Source organism: Chinchilla lanigera, unplaced genomic scaffold, assembly GCF_000276665.1.
Source record: "Chinchilla lanigera isolate Chin_1 unplaced genomic scaffold, ChiLan1.0 scaffold00004, whole genome shotgun sequence".
NCBI lineage: Eukaryota > Metazoa > Chordata > Mammalia > Rodentia > Chinchillidae > Chinchilla > Chinchilla lanigera.
The window spans coordinates 27431054-27444724 of NW_004955405.1; the positions used below are offsets into that span (position 1 = coordinate 27431054).

At 38.3% G+C, this 13671-nt stretch overlaps 1 long non-coding RNA gene across 3 annotated transcripts in view; it reads left to right on the forward strand.

Annotated features, from left to right (window-relative positions):
* LOC102016882 overlaps positions 1–13442 on the forward strand; it is a 19983-nt gene extending 6541 nt beyond the window's left edge. Inside the window, exons 2-6 of one of the 3 annotated variants that reach the window (XR_259398.2) lie at positions 10126–10339; positions 10815–10884; positions 11364–11597; positions 11707–11887; positions 13192–13442. This is a non-coding gene — a long non-coding RNA (uncharacterized LOC102016882). The remainder of the gene's footprint in view (positions 1–10125; positions 10340–10814; positions 10885–11363; positions 11598–11706; positions 11888–13191) is intronic. The other 2 variants (XR_001236109.1, XR_001236110.1) reach the window with 2 other exon arrangements.
* The last annotated feature ends 229 nt before the right edge of the window (positions 13443–13671 follow it).

A 13671-nucleotide genomic window follows, 5' to 3' on the forward strand; every position in this document is an offset into this window, starting at 1 on the left:
TGGTTTTATGCAAGTTGTTATAACCTTGAGCCATGAAATCATCTTTCTCTAGCTGTGTTACTTTATTCAGTGGGACATAAAGACCTGCTTCACCGCGTGTAGGGAGTCAAATGTTCCAAAGAGCTTCATCTTGTATGTCACCTGCAGCAAGATCATAATAAGAATGAGCTATCATTAAGGCAAGGGGCGTAGACACAGAAACTGAAACAAAATAAAATAATAAGGATGAGATTATAGAACAACTATCAACATATATTCATAGAAAAACTAATATATCAAACATATTTTAGGGCTAAGGATACAATTATAAACTAAAGTCTCTAGGCTTTTAGAGCTTTTGATTTATAGTGAAGAGAAGGAAGAATAAAGAAATCTATGCTGTGAATTAGAGCACGGTAACCCATGAATTAGGAAAGAAGCACATGACACAGTAAAAATGGTGGGATTAGGGATGGTAACGGAATGATTATTTTGTATAGGATTATCAGGCAAGGACTCTGTGTATAGAAGTGACATTTACATAGAGAGCTGAATGTAGGAGTGTTCCAGGTGTCTTAACAAGTGTGAAGGGGCTGAGGCAGGAGCCTTCTAGATGTACTTGAGAAGAGCAGGAAGGTTCTATGATTAGATTATTTCCTGTTGGGAGGGGGAGCAGACAGTGATGAAGGGGGCCGGATCAGAAAACCAGTGAAACAACATTCAGTCTCTCACCGTCCATACTAGAAAGCTAGGATGCTAATGACACTATTGAGTAATTTGTGACTGATTTTGCTGCTGACTTTACTTCTAATAATTTTCTTCCAGATCTGTCATTTAATGGTGAGTTTTAATTTCCAAAGCATTTGTTCCTGGCAGGGCAGATTAAATAGGCAGACGTCATATTGCTGTGTCAAAAAACCATCTCTTCTTCACTTTATCAGAGGATTAAATGAATATACATTTATGAGCTTCTACTTGCCTATATTGAAAAGTTCTTGAGAATAGGAATTCATTAATCTCTAGGTAAATGTGATACAATCTTGATATATGTATTTTCAAGTTTAATGTCTAGAATTACAAGTAGTCTGTGCAAGGCTTTTCCTTGGTTTTGTACTTTTATTACAAGTTGCTTAAACACATAATTAAAGAATCAAATGAGTAGAAATGCTACGAAGTAGTGCTGGGTATTGTCCTGTGTCTCTCAGTTTCCTACCCGCACCTGCTCTGTGTGATTTGATTTTTTCCTAAAAGGATACTAACTTCTGTAAATCACAATTTGTCTTAATTTAAAAAACTATTGTTCTAATGTGTTACAAAGAATAACAAAATTAAAGGAAATTGTCATCTCCTTCCCCAGAAGCGTGCTCCCATACCTCACAATGAAGTGAGGAATGAAAATTTCTTTTCTTTTCTAATGCCTTTTGATCTCTGTTACAACTCTTAGTAAACTTCTAGTTTTGTATAGCTCGTTCTACAACTTTGATGTTGAGTCTCTTGTAAAGGAACATAAACACATCCTCCTATTTTGAAGTAGTATGAGGATTTCACGGAAGCATTGCACATTATTTCTGCTTGTATGTGATAATTAGGGTGACTTTGGATCATTCTCTCATTAAATAAATAAAGTAATATATCCAAATTAACAGAATTCCCTGATTGTGGTGGGGGGATAGTGATTCTGTCTATCCATCTTGTATTCCATCCCTGTCTTGTACTCTCTCTCTCTCTCTCTTTCTTTTTTTTTTTTTTTTTTTTGGCTGGAGGATCCATCACTTTATTTTCAGAAAGAGATGGTCAAAGACAGGGACATACAGAGGCATTCTGGCTACACAGCATGAACAAGTCAGCCACCCAAAACCCAGAATAAGAAATAAGGCCCTCAACTCTGTCGTCAGCTAGTCTCGCTGTGTAACAGCATCCACACAGTGGTTGAGTCTTGGGGAGAAAAGCAGACTGACAGCACCCTGTGCTGTTCTGTTGGGAGTGCAGAGGGTGGGAGACGTCACGCAGTCATCGCTTCCGATCCCTTAGCACACAGCACACTGGTTGCACACAGGTAGTGATGGCAGAATCTCTCTCTCTCTCAACCTGATGCTCTGGTTAGTAACTCTGATGTTCTCCGCAGGACAATCGGGGCAGTCATAAGCTACTGCCTCTTAGCCTCAGACCCAGGCTGCTGTAACCTGCTCTGTGAAGCTGGGCTCAGGACTTTCTGCTTGCAGAAGGCAGGCACTAGGAGAGGCTTGGAAGACATAGAAAGGGAAGGAATTTGTGTCTTCTGTTTGATACCTAAATTCCTGCCCCCTGCAGCACGCACATTTTTTTTTTTTCCAAATGGTCAAGTGGGTATGATGTTCTGCTCTGAAGGGATTTTGGAAATGTAAGTTCCCAAATCAGTTGACATTAAAATAGGGGAATCATTTTTGATGGACCTGGTCTGATCAAGTGAGATTTTAAGAAGGATTATTCTCCTTCTTGGTAGGAAAGATTAAAAGCTGAAGTGGTTTTAATGCTAGGGGTATTCTTTATTGATCATATTAAAGTTGAAAAGGGACACATGGCAAAGAAAAAAGGCAGCTCAAGAAGCTAAGAATGTTCTCCAGTTGCCTACCAGCAATGCGACAGAAACTTCAATCCTATGACTACAAAAAAATCAATTCTGCCAACAACCATCGAATTTGAAAGGCAACCCTGGCCAACACCTCATTTTGAAACTCCTGAAGCAGACATTTCTGCCATACAGAATATTTATTTATTTATTCTGGTGTTAGGGATTGCATTTAAAGCCTTCGGAGAAGCTACTTCCCCAGCTCTTTTTGTTTTGAGACAGGGTCTTGCTAGGTGGCTAAGTTGCTCAGGTTGGGATTCAACTTCTGATCCCCCTGCCTCATCCTTCCAGAGTACTGGAATTACAAGTGTGTGCACCACCACATTTGACTAGAATTTTAAACTACTCAGTGGGTACTGCTGTAAGCTGTCAAGTCTGTGGTGATTTGCTATACAGCAACAGAAAATGAACACACTAGCCTTCACATGCTCTTTCTGGATTCCAGCACCAATTGCTTATTCTGCCTTCTGCAGAGGTCTGGAGCTCTTGGAGTTCAGGATATCAGCAGTAGCCATGCAGTGCCCTCTGGTGCTGGAAAGGGTTAATACTGCCTTCTGGTCCAATGGCAGCTCCTGTCACTAAGTGCAGCCCTGCCTCCTGAGCCATTCTTTGGTTCTCTTGAAGAATATCACATTTGAGTTGAGAGGGATTATTATTTCTTCTTTGATTTGCCTATAGCTTTATAGAAATGTAACAACTTTTCCTTATTTTATCCCATCTTTGTTCCTTCATTCCAAGTTGAAAGTGTACTTGGTGTTAGAGTATTCTCACAAGTCCCATGTATGTCATGGGTATCCATACTATTAGGCAAGGGTTGCCTTCATAGATCTTTCCCAGATAATACCATTCTATCCCTGGCTTATGCTGGGTTGGCTAATTGGATGGAATTGACCTGACAGTAGAGTCACACACCTACTATCATGCTCAGTATGTCCTATATATCTGTGGCTCTATCTCCAGAGCATGCTGTAGCATGTTTTTCAATCTGAATAGGCTGAGAATATTCCAAATCATCAAATGCTGGTTCATTTTAGCATAAGTTTCTCCCTCAGTTTATCTTTTTTCTTCTTCATTTTGCTAGAAGCAGCAAGGAAAATCCAGGTGACACATTTGACACTCTGTTTGGAAATTTTCTCCAATAAATTCTATAAAGTGAAAACCAGTGTTATTTTCCATTCAACAGCACAATTCATCCAAGCTTTCTGCCATTGTGTAACAAGGACTGCCCTCCCTCCAGTTTGATACAAATGCTCTTTGTGTCCTCCTGAGATCTCATCAGATGCACCTTTAATGCCTCTGTTCCTTGCCACACCCTGGTCCTGACTACAGAGGTACTCACTGATCTCATAAAAGCTTCCTTCTTTATGCACCTTAGTTTTTCTGTGTCCTCATCAGAATCACCTTTAGTGTGCAAATTTCAGTAGAGAACATTCTTTGGGAGGAAATGTAGATATTTCTAATCATACATCTAATTTTTTTCTAGCCTTTATCCACTACCATATTCCAAAGCCAAGTTCACACTTTTAGGGACTTATTGCAGCAGCTTCCTGATTCCCATTTTCAAAATCTTTATTAGTTTTCTGAACTCACTGAAAACAAATTACTACAAAATGAGTGATTTAAATTCTACTGGAGAGAATGGCTCTGTTGGCCAGGCCATGCGCTGTCCAAAGTCTCAAGGGGAGAAGTCTTCCTCACTTCTTCCAGCTTTTGGATGCTTCTGACTTTCTTTGACATAGAGAGATGTAATTACTGTCCCTATATCCATCTGTACCTGCACCTCCTTTCTACATGTCTATATCCCCTTTCCTTACATAATGATGCCCATGACCATAGGATTTATTGTAAATTCCTTATGACATTATCTTGGCAACCTTCACTTAGTTTTGTAGGCAAATACCCTATTCTATCACATTCACAGACATCAAAGGTTAGAACTTGGGCATCATTTTTGGTGAACAAAATTCAACCTATGAAAGGAAACCATATTAATCATGGCCTAGGTAAGTTTCTCTGGTGGTTTGTGCCTTACGTGTGGGGTCACATACTGTTTCTGGGAGAATGAAGTCGTCTGTGTGACTCCACTGAGAATCCCTGCAAACTTGTACCTGGTTTTGCTGGTATTTCACCTTATGCATCTTTTTCATTTGAAGACTTTAGAATGTATCATTTCACTTATTCTACTATAACCATGAATGTAGTGGGGTATAAGAGCCTTTCTTTGTCTTTGGAGTCTTTCTAGCAAGTCACCGAGTGTGAAAGTAGCCTGAGGACACCGGAAACCTGTTCCCCGGAAGTCTGAATTGCAGCTCTTTGGGGCCCCTTCTTTCACCTCTTCAGTTTTGTGATCTTCAGTTCTTCTCTTTTCCTACCCCTGAGGAGAATATGTGCTTTATGCCATTGCCATAGTGTTCCATTTTGAAACTTGCAGCTCTTCATATTAATTTAAGAATCCTTTACTTCTCTCTGTTCACAAACCAAGGAGGGGTGATAACTGGTGTGTTCTGATGGGTGGTCACTATCTTTACTCTCTTACTCTCTCCTCATCTGCCTGCTCCTCCTTGGCCAAGGTTACCCCGTGTGGTGGAAATACACGAGCTTCTCCTTCTATGCTGTTCTCTGGGTGACATCCGACTAGGCGGGGCACCTGCACTTGCTTGCTCGGTGACAGCCTGCTTTCAGTTTATTGTCTCAACTGCAAATCAAGTGCTTCTTCTGTATTCTTCCCTCTACCACATATAATTAGTTTTCCCATTATTTCAACCTCACAGTTTCTCTTGTGTCTGTATTGATTTCTCCTTTCCCTCTGGCATGAAAGACAGTTTATTGCGAAAAGAGAATAAGAGCTGAAATGAGGCAGACACTGGTCCAATCTCTCTCTCTGATTTTATGACTATTGAGACTCCAGGCAAAGAACCACGCGATCACTCAACCCCAGTTTCCTATTGCAAAATGGTGATACTTCTGTTCTCCCCAAATTATTTTGAGTGAATAAAAGTGAGTGGGTATGAATTGCCTAGAACTTCTAGAGCAGTGCATATTGATTGTACACTGGATACTCAAATATTAATTTATTCTTCTCTTTTTTGCCACCGTGTGCTTTCACATGGATTATTGTAATAGTCTCCTAGAAGTTTTTACCCTTCTTTTATTGATTATGCATCCATAGTGCTTCCAAAGATATCATTTGCAGATATTGCTTTATGATGTGCTTTTACTTAAATGATTCCAATTGCTTCTGATAGCTCACAGAATAAAATCCAATCGTATTAGCCTGATGACCAGGGTTTTTCTTGACCCAGACTCAGGATTATCCAGCTTCAGCATCCTTTGTTCTCCTCCATATAGGCTGCGTTACAGTTGTGTCATAGTCTTACCAATACAGTTTTCTCTGTTCTTAAGTGCTGTCGTTTGCTGCCTGTTCCAGCTACCTCCCACCCCCACCTCCTACCCTTCCCTTAGAAAGTCCTAGTTGTCATGTCAGACTCTGCTCAAGCTGTTTTCAACAATGGAGTTTTGGGAATGTGGTTTTGGTCCTTAAACACAAATACCCACCATTCTCCTAATTGAAGTTCTCTATTGGAAATCGAAGGAACTTTACAAACAAAGAATAATAAATACATGTGCAAATATAACTGCTTTACCCTTGGGGAACGCATCTCTGTTGTTTCATTGTCTGACATCTCTGGGGAGCTGTGACATATAGTCAGAAGTAGAATAAGCGGGCTTCTTACTTCATTTATGGAATCTGGAACACCTGAAGCGGCAGAATGGATGGATGGATGAGTGTGACCACATTTTCAGGCTTCTCTAAGACAAGGAGGAGGTGAAAGGGTGCACTAAGGAAGCATGATGGTACCAGTATTGCAGCTAAGGAGACTCCCCACTAGAAAGCAGGTGGCGTTTTACTAGCGAGGATAACAAGGTCTTCTTTGGAATGTTTCTGAGACCTGACTAGAGAGAGAAGCTTGGACTGAAATTTTCCTCCTTATCTGTGGGCAAAGAGGAAAATATGAAGACACAAATATTCTCCTACAAAGACACTGCATCATTACCTCTTTTGAAGGAAAAAGCATTTCTTTCTATGAGTGATTCGAAGGCACTTGTTACAGTGCTCCTAGCTCTCTCTACTTTTCAGTTTGCTCCCAGCTTTGCTCTTGTCCCTGCCTGCTATAACTTTTTGCAGTTCTACATACCTACCAAGTTGAGAGCTCGTGAAATAATTATTATTTTAATAAGGATTGGTGTTTTCCTATTTTTCTGGTTTTTTTGATTCCAGTTCTATGGAATGAAGTACTCAAGAAATATCTGTTGCATTCATAAATTGATTGTGAAGTTCTAGGCATGACCACCTAAAATTGCTTTACCTTTCTATCATTTTTCCTTTCTTCTTGGCGAGAGTAAAACAAACATTGAGACTTACCATTTCTAGCCTACTTAGGGACTGAGTTGAAACAGTTCACATGTTCTTATCATGTATGTAACAGGACTTTGGAATATTCACTCTGACATTGCCTGAATATGAAACTACACTTACCAAGAAGGTCTAATGCCTTGGAAATTAGATAATTCATATTCCATAATAAAAATGTCTTGCAGTCCAACTTTATTATAGTCAATTTAGCAAAGGTTAAAAGATTAAAATTTTTGCATGCAGAAATAGTACATTTTCCAGGAGGAGATTCTTAGTAATTTGGAGGGGGATATGTTTTATCACAACTGTTAAATCTGGGGAGATGTTGGCAGTTCTTTTATGTGAATTACAGTTGAAAGGTATGTGTTGAGACTTACTTTGAAGGAATCCATTTTTCTGAATGAAGGGAGATGGCAAAATGGATTGATTTTTTTCTAAGAGGGCAGCTATTCAGTTTTTCAAAGCAAGCATGCTAAAGAAGAAGCAGGACCCACCAGAAACCCTTGTAGTTCAGGAAATATTTATGAACAGCTGAGAAGAGTGGGAAGGAAGTTAGATGAGAATTACCTTGTGCCACTCATTGAATTTTGTCCCCCAAATTTCTCATTTTGAAGCTTTGACCTCCATTATGAGGTCCATTTTGACCTTCATTATTATCTGTTCTTGGAGATATGGTTTTTAAAAGGGAAAAAAGGGTTAAATGAGAGAGAGGTCCTGTTCTGATGAAACTGGTGGCCTTAGAAGAAGAGGGTAGTCCTCTGTGTGTCCGTCTCTCCCTTTCCCTTTCCCCCTCTTCCTCTGTCCCTTCCTTTCTCTCTTCCTTCCCCTCTCTCTCCCTTCATGCACTTTTCAAGAAAAGCTCATGTTGACACAAGGTGAGAAGGTGAACACTACAAGCCAGAAAGTGAGACCTTCTAGGACCCTGAACTGTCTGAAAAATTCTAATCTCCAGAACTGTGAGATGATAAATTACTTTTGCTGAAGCCATCCAGTCCATGATATTTTGTTATGGCGGCCTGAGCTGACTAAAGTAGTCTGGATGAATGATTGAGCATACATCTGGGAAGATATTTGATGAGTAGGTTAGAGTGAAAAGTAGTTTTGTCTAGAAGACAATAAGATTGTTGTGTTCGATGTCAAGAACAGGAGAGTCTGACTTTAGAGTAAGAGCTGATTTCTTATATCCATTTCTTAATCATACACATTCTTCCTTTCCATTCTTTACCTGTGTAAATCCTGAGGCTCACTCTAGTAATTTCTACTTCCTCTCCCGTGATCTGTGTGGCTGATTTAGTCACCCCTCCTGAGAGCTGTCATAATGTGCTGCTCAAACTTGAAATGATGATTGCTCGTGTGCACATCTCTATGATGCACATTCCCAGCCACAATAACTGGGAGAGCTCATTCTGTATAAGGATTTTGTTCTTTAGTTCTGATACTTATCATTTGTGTTTTATTAGATCATAGTTTTCATCTTTGATTATTGTTCACTGAACACAAGTGAAAGTTCTCAAATTCTTTGTGTATTAAGGCTGGAGAGTATAGAGTAAAATAGTTAATCTTACTAAATAATCTAATAATGCTTCAAAAACACTCATAAAAATGACAAACATTTTCAAAAACTGTATACACTGGAGGTTGCTTTCAGTGTTTTAGTTAAGCTTCATTAAAATGCTATAAGTTAAGGACTATTGTTTGCCTATTTTATACATCAGAAAATTAAACATGAAGAGTTAAGTAACTCCCAATCTAGTGGCTCATCCAGTGGATAAATCTGGGTAATTTAACTCCAAATGTTCTCTCTTAGCACTACTGCTACACTGGCTTCCTATTGTTATGGTGACAAAGTATCACAATCTCAGTCAGTTAAAACAACACAGATTTACTGTCTTATACATTTTAGGTAAGAAGTCCAAAATAGGGTTTAGTGGCTACAGTCAGTGCTGACAGGGCTGCGTTTCTTTCTGTGGCTCTAAAAGTGAGTTTGTTCCTCTGGCTTTTCTACCTTCTAGTAGCTGCCCACATTCCTTGGTTCATGGCACTCTTCTGACTTCAACCCAAGCAGTGGTATTATCTTTCTCAGGATACTATTCCTCTCATTACTTCTCTTTTCCATGTTTAAGGGCTTTTATAAATTACTTTGAGTTCCACTAGATAATCTCATTTGAAGTTCATCCTTCACTATATAATCTAATATATTTCTAAGTTCCTGGAATTAGAATCTAAGTACCATGAGTGAATGGGCACATTCTACTTATCATAACTACTCTGAGATCTGTTAAGCTTAAAAACACTTTGTGAACACTTATGCTGCACCAGATACTATGCTGGGTGCTGGGGTATGGGTACAAACAAGAATCAGACAATTCATTTTTACCACATAATTTTCATCTAGTGTTTTAGGCAATAATACTGAGTCACTATCAGAGATGACGTTGCTTTTCTGAGTGAGTGAGTCAACTCCCTAAAGAAACTTACCTCCCATTACATTCAAACATACTTAATTTCTTGGTTATGTCCAAAATCAATTTTTGAGTGCTGAACTTCATGGGAATCAAGCAGATCCTCACTGTTTCCTGTATTATGTAAACTAGTGAATTAAACAAAGATTGAAGAAAAATCAATGATTTCAGTGCACTGTTATGTATTTTAGCATTTCCTTTCATGTTATATTGTTTATAGTTCTTAGGACCAGTAAAGAGGTAAAGCAAACACTATGTTATTTGAAGATCATAAGAAGACCATGGAAAATTGTATCTCATGGAAAATATAATTCTACTACAAGGCTGTACACATTCATGCATCAAAAGAAAGACATTTAGAGCACTGTATGAATCATTCAGGTCCCCAAAGACACTTCTCACTTAGTTGATCACAGCTGTGAGAAGGAGTTAGTTTAAATTATAGGCAATCTATTTCTATTGCTTTTATGATTGCAAAGCAAACATTTATTTTGCTTTGTAGATGTTTTGTGCAGTTCTTTTGTCTTTCCATCAGATTATATGCCCTTTATGCATCTAAAACTGGTATTTTTACATATTCTAACAGGAAGTACATGACGACTATTGAATGTTAATTGCTATTAGAACTCCCCTCTCAAATCTACTTTTCCCAATTTTGTCAGTGCGGAGGGTAAATGGTGAAAACACAGTTCCCCTGGAAAGAAATGCAGAAGAAAGATGGATAGAAGATGAATAGTCCCACAAAGGAGATGTCTTTTCTCCTGGGCTGTGTAGAGACACACAGCAGTACTTCAGAATAAAAGTCAACAGTGGTCAAACCAAGAGCCAGAGCCGAAGGCTGATGATGAACTCGGAAATTCAGCAAGTGCAAGAGATGTACGTCGAGAATTAGTAGGTCTAGAAGTTAAAGTGGAGGGTGGTGCTCACTGAACACATACAACATATGCAATTGTTGAATTTAGTTACTCACTACCATTACATACAGGAGCAATGATACATTTTTTTGTCCAGAAGCATAACAATAAGAGTTAATCATAAAATAATCCATATCGTTAGAAACTATGTACTAAAATTTGAGTAAATAAAGCTACCTGGCTGGATGCCCTGAGAATATTCCTGTCACCCATTTGCACTATTTGTGGGAGGACTAGCAAGGATAAGCAGGACTGAATTCATTCTGATATCCATTCTCTCGCCAGGAGCATCCCAGTCTTTCTGCAGGGCAGAATCCCATATTTCTTTAAATATTCAGATACTTTGTACCCTGTTAACTTCCTGTAACAGTTTGCTTAGGGGTCATACTGAGAAGTGGAAATAGCTAAAGTTTTGTGCTTCTTGCTTGGATTTGCAGGCTCTCTAGATAGGACGAAGCCTCCTTTCATTCCTTGAGCTGGGATAGGACAACTCCCAGTGCTCAGCAGGTAAGGGCAAGCTCGCTGAACGCTACAAGATTAATATATGACTGTTGGATAAGGAATTTCAGTCACTTTCTCCAGCGAACTGATTCTATAGCACTTGGTACACTGTCTGTTACTAGAAATGCTTCTGCTTGGTTTAGGATGTGCAGATGGGAGAAGGAATGAAAACAGTACTGAGACTTATGGCGTGCTTTTCTATGAGCTACTTCTTTTCTTTTCCTTTTTATTCCTTTATCCTTTTTTTTAAAGAAAAAGATATGCTCAACTAGGTTATGATGGAGGCCCTCTCTGCACTGGCTCTCCCTGAGTGTACGAACTCGCAGTTGTTTCCAGTCTGTTCTTTACTTGTGGGAGTGTGGTTGTCCTCCAAGGGTACTGAACAGCCTCCTAAGCAACTAGGTGCGGTCACATGAGTAAGTTTTAATTCAGGAAAAGTGAATATAAACAATATACACAAATTTTACATCATTCTTTAAAACAAGTTTTCAGGCCCTGGATATTGTTTCTCCCATTTGCACTGGACGATCCCGACGGATTCATCTTGATCTCCATGTGGAAATCACCACTGACTGAGCAACTCAGAAGCTGCTTTCTGGGGATGGTGGAATGTGGCCCCAAGCATGGTCCCTGTGCATCATTGAGGGACAGAGTGTCCCACCCCCTCGGACTCTTGTAACACAGACAAATGGATGTCCATTTATTTGAATTAGCATATGGTGAGATTTTACTGTAGCAGCTCAGACTTTATCCTAATAATACATTCACTGAGAATTAAGTAGAAATCACTCTTCCTAACTCCAAAGCTCTTGCCTTTATTACAATTAGACATCTTGAAAGAAATGGAAAAAAATCTTAAGGAACCAGTTGCTGAGGATGAGAATCAGGAGAATCTGACCTCTTCCTGAATGTGTAAGGATCAAGGCATCTAGAAATGTCAAGAGGAGCTGTAAAAAGCATCTGTAGTAAAACTCTATGTATGTTTTGCGAAAATATAGGAAGCATAAAGGTAAGTTAGGTTCTCTGTTATGAGCTACATTTTCATTTCAGAGAAGGATGAGAACAACTCTGTCAGGATGTAGTCTGGTAACATGTTTCAAAACAGTAGAAAAGTAGAAAATTCTAAATGAGTTTTTTGAAATGTGTTTTGGTATTTCAACTGCAATTTAGAGAATCTAATATTTTGTAAGTGTCATTGTCTTTGAAGATAAGGTTTTTTTTTAACAGGGTATGGATTATCATAAGAATGCAAAATAACACATTTGAGTGTACTGCTTCATGGGCTCTTATTTTATTTATTGACACAGAGTGTGAAAATGGTTAAATAGCCTAAGAGATTTTAAGGGATGAAAAATCAAAATGATTTTAAATGATCTCAGTTGATTTCGCTTCCTGCTGTTATGTGCCATTGATGTATGCCTTTTTTTCCTGGCTAGATTGTATTTCTTGAGGTCAGGGTATTAGGTATCACATCCAAAATATTTCTATCAGTTCAATCTCTTTCTTCCATAAAAATGCTATAAACAACAAATTTCTCATAATCATTGGACAATTATGTTAAGTAAAGTTCTAGAAATATCTAATGCACTAAGTATTAACCACAGATATCCAGGGGGAGAATTGGTTTACTAGAGTGGTTTAATCTAAAAACACCAAAGGAAAGTTCTTAGTGTACAGCTCTGCTTCCTGAAATAAGTTCTGATAGAGTTTGTTATGCAATTGCATGTTCAAAATGACAGCTTCGTTCTATTTTTTAAAATGTAGATTTATTTCTGTGTGTAGGTGCTATAAAGTATTCTGGGAGCTATTTTACTAAAAATAAGGCATCTGTGTCAATAATGAATACTCATTGCACAATCTAATATCATTTGCACCTGCAAGGGTTCAAGGAGGTAACTTTAGGTGAAATGAAAACCCGTTTTATATAATTGAAGGAGATATCTTCTAAAGTCTTATTTATTAAACAAGCTAGGTTCTTCTTAATAAGTCACATGTTAGGCATCGTGATAAAAGGTACAAATACTAAGTACAATACATAGGATTAATAGTGGTAATAGCTCCCTCAATCTACAAGTTCTCTATAGAACTTTCCTGGCTGTGGATGACCACCTGTAATATTTTAGTATTTTTGCAATAATATAGGTCATCCTTACCGTGTCTCTTCTAGTCCCTATTTTCCCTGACTATGGACAAATGACTACTTTATGCCATAACCTGTCAACCCTACTAGCTGTGGGTTAGATTAGCTTTGCTTTTCCCAGTTTTTTTAGACTTCTAATTCTCCTAAATGAAATTACTGCACTTTGACTTTAGGTCATGATGTTTATCTGCAGAAACCTAACAAAGATCACCTCAGAAAACCTAATTTTTGGTTATTCTGTAAGTGAAGTAAGAGTGAAGCAAATTCATAGGATGATATTGAAGAAAACTGTGTTTCCAGTCCAAAAGGCCAAGATGAAGAAACGACACTCTCTCCTCTTCTTTAATATGCTTGTAAAAAAAAATGTGAAGACTTCAAAGAAGAAAAAAATCAGAGATTGGAAAAATTATAGATGAATTTTATAATGTTCTTTAATTATTAAACATATTTTTATACACTGCTTTCCATATTAAAAGTCTTGAAGATTTTCATGTGTGAATGTATCCTACTCTTTTTCTATTTTTATTTTTATTTATTTATTTATTTTTTCTGGTACTGGGAATCAAACTCACTACCTTGCACTTGCCAGGCAGGCACTGTGCCACTGAACTAAATCCCCAGCCCCTATATCCTAGTCTTTCAGTAGGATGTTT